Source organism: Lichenostomus cassidix, chromosome 3 (assembly GCF_008360975.1).
Source record: "Lichenostomus cassidix isolate B80296 chromosome 3, HeHo_3.0, whole genome shotgun sequence".
Taxonomy (NCBI): Eukaryota; Metazoa; Chordata; class Aves; order Passeriformes; family Meliphagidae; genus Lichenostomus; species Lichenostomus cassidix.
The window spans coordinates 62,907,584-62,917,251 of record NC_139483.1 but is presented as its reverse complement, the minus strand read 5'-3'; the positions used below and the strand labels follow the sequence as shown (position 1 = coordinate 62,917,251).

General features: G+C 38.7%; 1 long non-coding RNA gene across 1 annotated transcript; it reads left to right on the top strand.

Annotated features, from left to right (window-relative positions):
* The first annotated feature begins 6,598 nt into the window (after nt 1-6,598).
* Nucleotides 6,599-8,491, top strand: LOC146439854 (uncharacterized). Its single transcript, XR_014851313.1, has 3 exons — nt 6,599-6,705; nt 7,411-7,589; nt 8,099-8,491. It is a non-coding gene; the product is annotated as an uncharacterized LOC146439854 (long non-coding RNA).
* Nucleotides 8,492-9,668: the final 1,177 nt, after the last annotated feature.

Sequence of the window (9,668 nt, the reverse complement as noted above, 5' to 3'; positions counted from 1 at the left end):
GCTCCCAGAATTATTTCTGCTTCTCTCTTATGATGCCTTTTCCCTTGGAACATCCAGATGAAACCTCTGAGGGGCTGCAGGTCATCCACAGGGACTCTAACTGGGACCTTCACAGAGGGATGACTGCTTGTGGTTTGCATCTCCTTTCTGTTCTTCATCTCAATATGGACAGGCAATGCCTTGCTCTGCTACACAGCCAAGAGACAAGTGCAGGAGCTGGTGAGAAACTAGGAGGGACATGGAACTGGGCCTGGTGGGAGTCCCAGAACTTGTGTTAAACTTTTAACTTATTTTAAAAGAGCGTCCAACAGGGGCTTGTTTCAGGATGGCTAGGGCACCAGCATCTCCCTTGTAAACTAGGAAATGGGAAGGGCAAGTGGCCATAATAACCAAGCGGGGGAGCTGGATCTTAAGACAGTTGTCAGATTTTCTTAGCTATTAATGAAATGGATTAAGATAATATTATTTAAACAGCAGTTCACATTTCTATAATTTATTTTCATTCTAAAAGTTGTTTGCTCTCGTGCTCTCTTTTTCTTTCTATAATATGCCTGCACATGTAATACATATTTACAAACTGTGTTTATAGTTAACAGGCTTTTCTAGAGGAAATAAGGATGACATATTCACTAGAAGTCACAAAGTATTCACAGCCAGCCCTAAATGTGTGAAACACTGGGTCTGATGTATAATTACGGTCACCTCCAGCCCTGTTGCATGAAAGATACAACATAAGGAAAGAGCATCTTGAGTGAGCCATATGATCTGTCACAGAAACATGATTCAGAGCTGAGATGTCGAGCAAGGTGGGGAGGGGAAAAGGCTTTCTTAAGCAGAAGCTGTGTTGCAGCCTTATGACTATTCACTTGTCTCTTTCTGACTTACCTCCTACTCACGCTGTGCTGCCAGCCATGAAGTTTGACTTGCAGGCAGTGTTGGCAGCTTCCCTTGCCTGGAGATTGTACTGGTGCCTTGTCTGAACAGACTGGCTCTGACTGAGATACATGACTCCAAGGAGAGCTCTTCTGGAAATGAGGGCTCCATCTTCATCCAGGTTGCCCATACAGAGTGTGAAATTCTCCCTAAGGGAAGAACACTGGTCAGTGTATGGATTGCAAAGAAGAAAAGAACCTCATCTAGACTCCCAGCTGTCCTCTAGGCACACATCTAGGAAAGATATCTGTGTGTTCTGCTTCCTAATAGCTAAGTGATAGCATTATCTTTATGGCATTTATCCTTCCAAAAGCCTCTCGGGATACTAATGCCTTGCATTCCCAAGGGATGGAGAACTACAGCTCCGAGATGATTTATCGAATGCTACACAAGCTATGCCTGTGCAGCAGAGTGTAGTACTCTGTAGGAAGCTCTGATATGTCTTTGCCTTGCATTCCTGAAAGAGGGCTATTTGGCTTGAAAGTGACTTTTAGCAGTGTCTTCTGTGTGTGTCTCTTTCTGACAGTGCCAATAGACGTTTCCAGGGATCATGACTCTGCAAAGCTCTTATCATGAGCGTCCAGCTCCTCTTGAGTCTTCTGAATGGAAGGATTTTTAATTGGCACTGATGTGTGCTGACTGTTTTGGTATTTTCCAAACAAGTTCCTTCTAACTAGTATGATCACTGTTTTGTGATGTTTCTCTTGTACCAGTCTGCACTGTTTTGCCACCTCCCACTTGTGCACTGGAAAAAATTAGCCTTCAGTATATTTTGCTACATTTATCTATTCATATAGTTAAAATAAAACTTTTACTACTGTAGCTGTTGACATGTGACTGTAGCACACCCAGCATTGGCAGAAATGCTATCCAGTTGAGTAAATCATGTTTTGCTTTTTACAGCTGTCTGTCTGGATTTTCCAAGACTCTTTGTGACTCTTGCAGGAATTCTCTTCTAGTCAGTTGCACTCGATGTTTGGTTCTGACATTTCTTTAAAAAGTGGGAATGAAATGTCTGGATTTTCCAAGACTCTTTGTGACTCTTGCAGGAATTCTCTTCTAGTCAGTTGCACTCGATGTTTGGTTCTGACATTTCTTTAAAAAGTGGGAATGAAATGCTTCACCAGGAGTAATTTCTATATGCTGAGAAATGGATATACTTACAGTGTGAGTAATGAAATATTACTAGGAGAGAAGGATATTGTTCATCAGGAGAATTCACTGAGAAAATTGTTCAGGCAGGCTGAGTGATGAATATACTGCAAGTATTGTATGTGGGCAAATATTATGATAGTGGCTTAAATCAGGGAAAATACAGCACAATGTATCATAACCTAAGTCTTGGAATCCAGAATTGTGGATTGGCTGCAAAAAAGCTGACTCATTATTTGTGCCTCTGGCAGATTCCTGTTGCCTGACAGTGTTCACCTATTGCTTGTGAGGCAGGATTTGGTTTGTGGGCTGGTGAGTAAAATTTACAGCATTTCTAGAAACATGAAACTAAGGAATGAATTTTTGAACAAGCACATGTTGCACATCTTACCAGCAGCAACGATTTGCTAAGGCTACAAAAGCAGTGCTTTACAGATGTTTCTCAGTTTCACCTGAAAAACCTGGCACACTGCAGAATTTTTATGCCTGTACACCAAAAGTGAAAAGGAATTAATCTTGTAAATTGATAGGCTGTTCTAAAGTTCAAAACAAAGTTGGATCACTGCACAGTACTATCACTTTAATTACAAAAATCATGTTACTTCATAGTCTATAAAATCACTTCTATTTTTTATAATCTTTACGTTCTCCTAATCCCAAACTCTTGAAATTATGTGAGGGTTACAACAAAGAAAGGTTAAGGCTACTGTATTTCCCTCATCACTGTTACTTTAAAAACACTGTTACTTTAAAACAACATTCAGTTAAGTTGGTACAGCATTCTCCTGGGACATAAACAACACAGTATTCAACTGCTGGCAAAATAATTCACAAAAAAAATTCAGTCATTGAAGGGTTCATTGTTAGATCAGCAGAGGCATGCACAAAACCTGTTTGAGCTAACAGGTTTGTGGGCACAGTCCTGATTCCTTACAACAAATAATGTGTAAGCATGATTAGGTTTCTTCAGGCTGAATATCTGCAACTTTTCTTAAAGTCAATAAGTGATGTGTTTTATGTACATGATGCAGATTGAATACATACATATATACATGCATATCTACATTTAGGAAGAGTCAGGCACCACGTCTTCCTTCTGTAGGTACTGAATACTCATACCTTTTGTCTGCAATGGAAACTGAGGGTCCTCATTTTTTAGATAAATGGAGCTAATAAACAATGAAAGGAGATATTTTTAGCTCTGTGAGCTTTGCTCATTAAATGCAGAGATGGGTACCATGAATTGAGGTATAAAATGTTAACCTTGCACAAAGTGAATTGCCTTGGACTCTACACACACAATTTAATACAAGATGATATTTTAGAGAGAGAATATGCATATACGTATCTGTATATACTATATAGATACAGAGAAGAATTTTAAATCTCTGAAAGCACACTGAGAAATAATTCTCACACAGTTTTCTTCATGAGAAACTTATATAGCTATCTTCCCCCTCCCCGTGCCCCACTTTACTGCTCATTATTTGTACTGTAGGCTCCATTAATAGGCAGCTTACTTGCACAGGTAGGTCCTCAGTACAGTAAGAGACCATTTCTGTCTTCCAGGAGCTTATTGTTGGTGCATGCTGCTGAATTCTTCATGATTTACTGTGGGGAGGGGAGTTTTGTTTGTTTTTAGAGAAATTGGTTTGATAAAAACCTAAGTCTGTGTTGAGGCAACAACTGTTTTATGATGTTGTTGTGGTTTAACACCAACTAGCAACTCAGCCCCAAACAGCTGCTCACTCACCTTCTCCCAGTGGGATGGGGAGAGAATGGGAAGAGAAAAAATGAGAAAAATTATGGGTTAAGATAAAGGCAATTTAATAGGTAAAGCAAAAGCCTCACACACCAGCAAAGCAAGACAAAGAATTAGTCCCCCACTACAGGTGTTCAGCCATCCCCAGGAAGGCAGGACTCTGTCACATATAATGGAAGACAAACACCATGACTTCAAAGGTCTGCCCTTTCCTCCTTTTTTCCTGGGTTTATATGCTGAGCACGATGTCATATGGTGTGGAATATTCCCGTGGTCAGTTGGGGTCAGCTGTCCCAGCTGTGTCCCCTCCCAACTCCTTGTGTATCACCACCCCCCTTGCTGGTGGGGTGAGGAACAGGAAAGGTCTTGGCTCTGTGCAAGCCCTGCTCAGCCATAGCAAAAACATCCCTGTTTTATCCATGCTGTTTCCAGCACAAATCCAAAACAGTCCCATACCAGCTACTATGGAGAAAATAACCTCTGCCTCCACCAAAATCCACATAGATGTAATCAAGCACTAAATTCCAAGTAATAGGAATGAGTGCCTTCTTGGAACACTTGTTAATTTTGTGCTGACTTATTATTATCCACATCCCTTTTTTTCTTGTCAAAAGCAACCCAGCTATACTGTACTGAAGTGTACAATATGTCCTAGATGAGCAAGTTGTCATTATGTGGGCTGGAATATGTAGCATTATCTTCCTAGCCAGCTACCAATGATGTGTATAAGTAAATTACACTCCTGAGTAGCTCTGTTAACTCTACACATGAATATTTATTTCCAGCAAATTCTATGGCATAGCCTTGCATATAGAATGACTCATATATACAGATTTCTGTAAGGATCCTAATGCTTGTAGCAGGAATATGGATTGCAGCCCTTCTAAAGAGTAAGCATGTAAATTCTGAGTAGAACTTTTAGGTCACATGTAGTTTAATTCTTAATTTGGTATTTTTCTGACTCATATTTAGATCCATAAACCTGTTGTTATACAGAGTGCACATTTTTAGATCCTTTTTCAGAGTAAATAAAATTTATTTTAAGGCTAAAAGGACCTAAAAAATTAGTAGAGTTTAGAAAAGCAGTAGTCAAGTCTGTAACCAAAGGCAGTAAAAATTTAACTGTCACAGAAAACCAATCAGGACTGCTTTTTCCAGCCCAGCACAGATGATGCAAGTTGAGTATCAATAGATACAAAAAAGAATTTAGGAAACAATTTTAAAGCTGAGAATAGCAAAACTATGAAGTATCCCATCAGGCACTAGCCAAAGACACTTGGACCATACAAAGGAGTGATAGATACTGTGAAAAAGCAGCACTAAAATAATGGCCTTAGTAGATTGTGGACACCTTGTGTATTGCCATGAAATTTTCCATTTTGCAGATGTTGTGATTTATATGAGGATGTGATTTCTTTAAGCAGACACGGGTGATCTTTATTCAGAGGACAAATATGAAGGTTTATAATGGTCCAGACCCTATAAAAATGACAATTTTCACAAGCAGTTAAAACACTGTCCAAAGCCCCAATCTGAGCATAAACTATAAAGTGTCTAATGTGGGATCACTGAGCATGTGTTTTTCTGAGCAATTAAGTGTTAGCTAGGGATGAAATTTTTTCTGAAAACACCTTCATTTCCTTAAAGCAGAGAGTCCTCTCAATTACCTTGTCTCAGCTGTAGAAAATAACTACTTCAAAGTGTGTTATTTCTCCACAGCTCCTGCAGCTGAAACTTTTGCAGTTGTTTTAATTTGTCCTATGTGTATGCCCAGCTGAGACAAACTCATAAATGGTGAGCATCTTAATTACTAACAGGCCCTTTCAATTTAAGGGTTAAGAAGGCACTTTAGCTGGATTAGACTCTATGGCAATGCTATCAGAAGCTTTTAGTACCCAGGGGTTTCTTTATTGAAGCGAAATTTGGGGTTAGTGGTGGAAATGGTTCTAAAATGCATCCTGCTCTTGGAAAGACCCTGAACACCTGAAAGGTGATTTGAATGTTTGCTTTGAAGATCTTTAGCCCACGTGTGTGAGCACACAAAGGGCTTGTATTAGTTTGAAAACAAACTAGAGGGAGATTGCAAGTCAGGATTATAATTTAATTGGAAAAAAAGAAAAATAAGTGTAACAATACCAGGAAAAGCACTGACAAAGTCAGATACAACCTGACACCCTGTTAGGGTGGTGGTAGCAGTCCAACTGAAGTAGCTCAGTTGAAGCAGCGATCCCGTGGAAGGTCTGGTCTCTACCTGAAGATCTAGTAGCAGCTCTTATCCTCTAGGAACCCAGTATACAGAGCTGACTTAGGTAGTTCCAAGGCCATGTTATATCCAGGTGGGAATGCTTGGCTCCTCCCCCATGGGTGGAGCATCTCACAATAGGATGAGATAAATCCACGAGTCATGTGGTGGGTCCTTGATGGCCCATTGTCTGTTATCAGGGGTGAGTCGTAGCAGGAGACAACAGCTAATGCCCCACAGCTGGTGGTAATAGGATACTAAATACATCTATATTGTACCCTAGGACAGGCTTCTCTCCTGAAGTGGGTTCTGCACTCTGACTTTTCACACCTCTTCACTTTTCCTACTTACTAGCTTTAGCTGTATCTAGGCTTAGTGGGTAAGAGGCAGGCAGACAGAAGCAGCTTGGAAACTGCTTAATAGGACAGCTACATACGTTTTGCTTAGGGTTATTTCTTAGTTATTTATTATTCTTGATGCCTAGTATAATAACATTAAGACACTACTCAGGCTTTTCTGAATGTGGGCCATTTGAATCTGCAACTGGAAAGCAGATATCATTTCACCTGAGAACTGCGTTCTCAGAAATGTCTTTTGCTGGGATCACACATTACCCGTGAGTAATTCAGCTAATCAAAATAGTTTTTCTAAGCCTGTTGCTATTTGCATCCAGCAATAGTAATTTGTTCTTGTCCAGCTGATTGTGCTCTCTCTCTCTCTTTCATTCATTCTACATTATAGACCTACCTCTGAAGGACGCTGAGTACCTGTGGTTTGATTGAAAGTTATTGCATCTCTCAGGAGCAAATTTAATTTGAGTGATACCCCATATATTCCAGTGTGATATGATGCATTAAAAAATAAAATGCTCATGGAGTATCTACAAGCCATTATTTTCAATCTCATTTGAGAAAAAGAAATCTTAGCAGAAAAAGCCATAGAAATAAACTTTTTAAAATTCTTTACCTAATTCATTGTAAAGTTCATTGAATTTTAGAAAAAAAAAAAAGAAAAAAAATAAGGCATTGATCATAAACAACCTTCTGGCAGCTATTAACAGCTGGGATTGGTGGTTTGGTACTAACATTATTTCAGGTAAATGAGAAAGCACAATTGTAAACAAAGGAAAATGGTTGATTCCCCAAGTGAAACGTAGGCTGATGCCTGGTATTTATAGCTTGGTACATCCTCATTAATCCATTCTGGTTTTTTTCTTTTATACTGGCTAGTAAAGAATGCTAATGCAACACTTCTCTGCTGTTTCTAAGTTTTCTTTTATACTTGAGACCTTACTTGCTGACATACATATTTCTTTTCAAAGAGCTCATGCAGTTTTCACTTGGATTACGACATAGAAAAGAATCCCTGCATTTGTTAAAAGATTAACAAATACTTTAGGTGATGAAAACTTACTGAAGCCAGCAGGAAACAAAATCCAGCAATTAGGTAGCAGCAGCAATCTGTTTTTTTTTCTGATTGTGATTCAACAGAAGAGTGGAGGTAATTATGTTTTAAAAAAAATACTTAATCATTTTTGTCTGTTTCTGACATACTTGTCCACAGAGTTAATTATCTGATCCTAAAAAAACCCCCGGTGTACTCCAATCAAATCTACTCTCAGGCTCAAATTTATATCAGAATATTTTTAATAATGTATTTTTTTTTGACCACAGCCTGTAAGAGAAAAAAAAAAGTCATATTAGCTATGAAAAGAGCATTATTTAGAATTTTGTGCAAATCATGCACAGAAAGACTTACAATGGTGTCCATAATTTTGGAGATTTATGACTCAGTTCAGTCAATTTGTAGCACTGACAGAAATTATTTTGTTCTCAACATGGTCTTAATCCATGTGTTACTTTTATTTTATGTCTGGACTGGCAGAGAGATATTATTATGTAATTTCTATTGTTAAGATGTTGTATACATGATGTTTACTGCAAAAACTGAGCCTTTTAAGACAATGTGTTTTAAAAGGTTCAAATCTAGATGTTTTACTTTTATTTCAGGATCACATTTTCAAAGGAGTTCAAAAGTCAACACTGCAGAATATGTGTGGGAATAAGGCTTCAGTTTTGCACTCTTAGGTCTTTGCTATCCTGGTCTTATTGGATTGAAGACCAAGAGTAACAAGATCTGTTCGGTGAGCTACATCACTAGCAATGATGTATGCTGTCACCTACTGAAACAGCTAAACTTAATATTTCATTTGCAGTTAGTAATATGAAATAAGTATAACATTTTGGATGAGATGTTGCTGAAAAAACCTTTTATTTTGTAAACATTTCCATTTTGAGGAAATGTAATTAGCTGGCTTGGCCACATAACTGATATACTTGAACAGCTGAGCTTGGTCAGAGATTTTGTTCAGGTGAGGTCAGCATTAACATGTGCTTCCCTCATGGAAGTTTGCCTTGGAGCAAGGCAAACTGAGACAGAGCCTTTTCCAATCTGACTCTGCTAGGTGGACTTCTGTGAAACTCTATGAAACTCTTTGACCTGTGTTCAGTGCTGCATTTCTGGACTGTCAAGCTCCCTTCTTCCTTTGCTTCCCTCTCAGAGCCCTTTTCCATCATAAGGCTACATTTACTATGACTGTTCTCCTTTAGTGGCCATCACCTTGCGCAGGGTTGGTCCTGTGACTGCTGATGGTTGCTGGTGCACAGGTAGGAGTTTTGTGGATATCTTTTGATTCAAGGAACCCAATTGTATATTACACTGAAATACTGAAAATATTCTCCCTTAGGACAGGACACATCCTCATTGAAGGTAAAAATGCTAAAATTCTGTCTGCAGTGTAGGAACAAAACCTTTCTAAAATGCAGTCTGCTATTTTCTCAGTAAATATTCATGGTCTACCTGTTGTCACCTCTCATAATCCACTTGCTGAGAATGTCATACAAGGTTCTCAGTGCCATGCAAGGTGCATGCTGTTCACATGCGGGGAAATGCAAACAGAAAGCTGGGGACAGTTCCTGAGAAGGTGAACACAAATCCAAGAAGTTGGCAGAAACAGGTAATTTTTTGCCTTCCTACAGAAAGCTTTGCTGGAATGATGATTGCTGGAGAGGTACTTGAATTATTTAAAATGACTAGTAAAAAAATGTAAGAATGGCTCTCAGTTGTGTCAGTGAGCTATAAACTATTATGCCACTCATTAGCTGCCTTCTGTGATGCTGAAGTGACTTGAAGTACAGAGACACAGCAGATCAAAGAGCTTCTGCATAGAAAATACTTGGCTTTATCAGACTATCTCAATAAAAATTAAATAATTACCAGGAAGGCTTAAAAGTTTTGAAATAAATATTTCAAAAAAGATAATTTGGAAGATCAACAGGAGAGAAAAATGTCAAAGATTAAAAATCCTATTCTTTCTGCACAAGCTGCATTCTTGGTGTCATCTAGATTATTGCTATGAGGCATGGCAAAATTTTAAATTAAGTTTTTTTATCCTAGGAAGTGTAGAGTCTTCAGGTGCTTCCCAAATTCTCCTTAAGAATATTGGATGAGTTAGAGAGAAACCCAGAGATCTAATATAGTGAAGTGTGGCTTTCAAGAGAGAGTAGGAAAAAAAAAAAG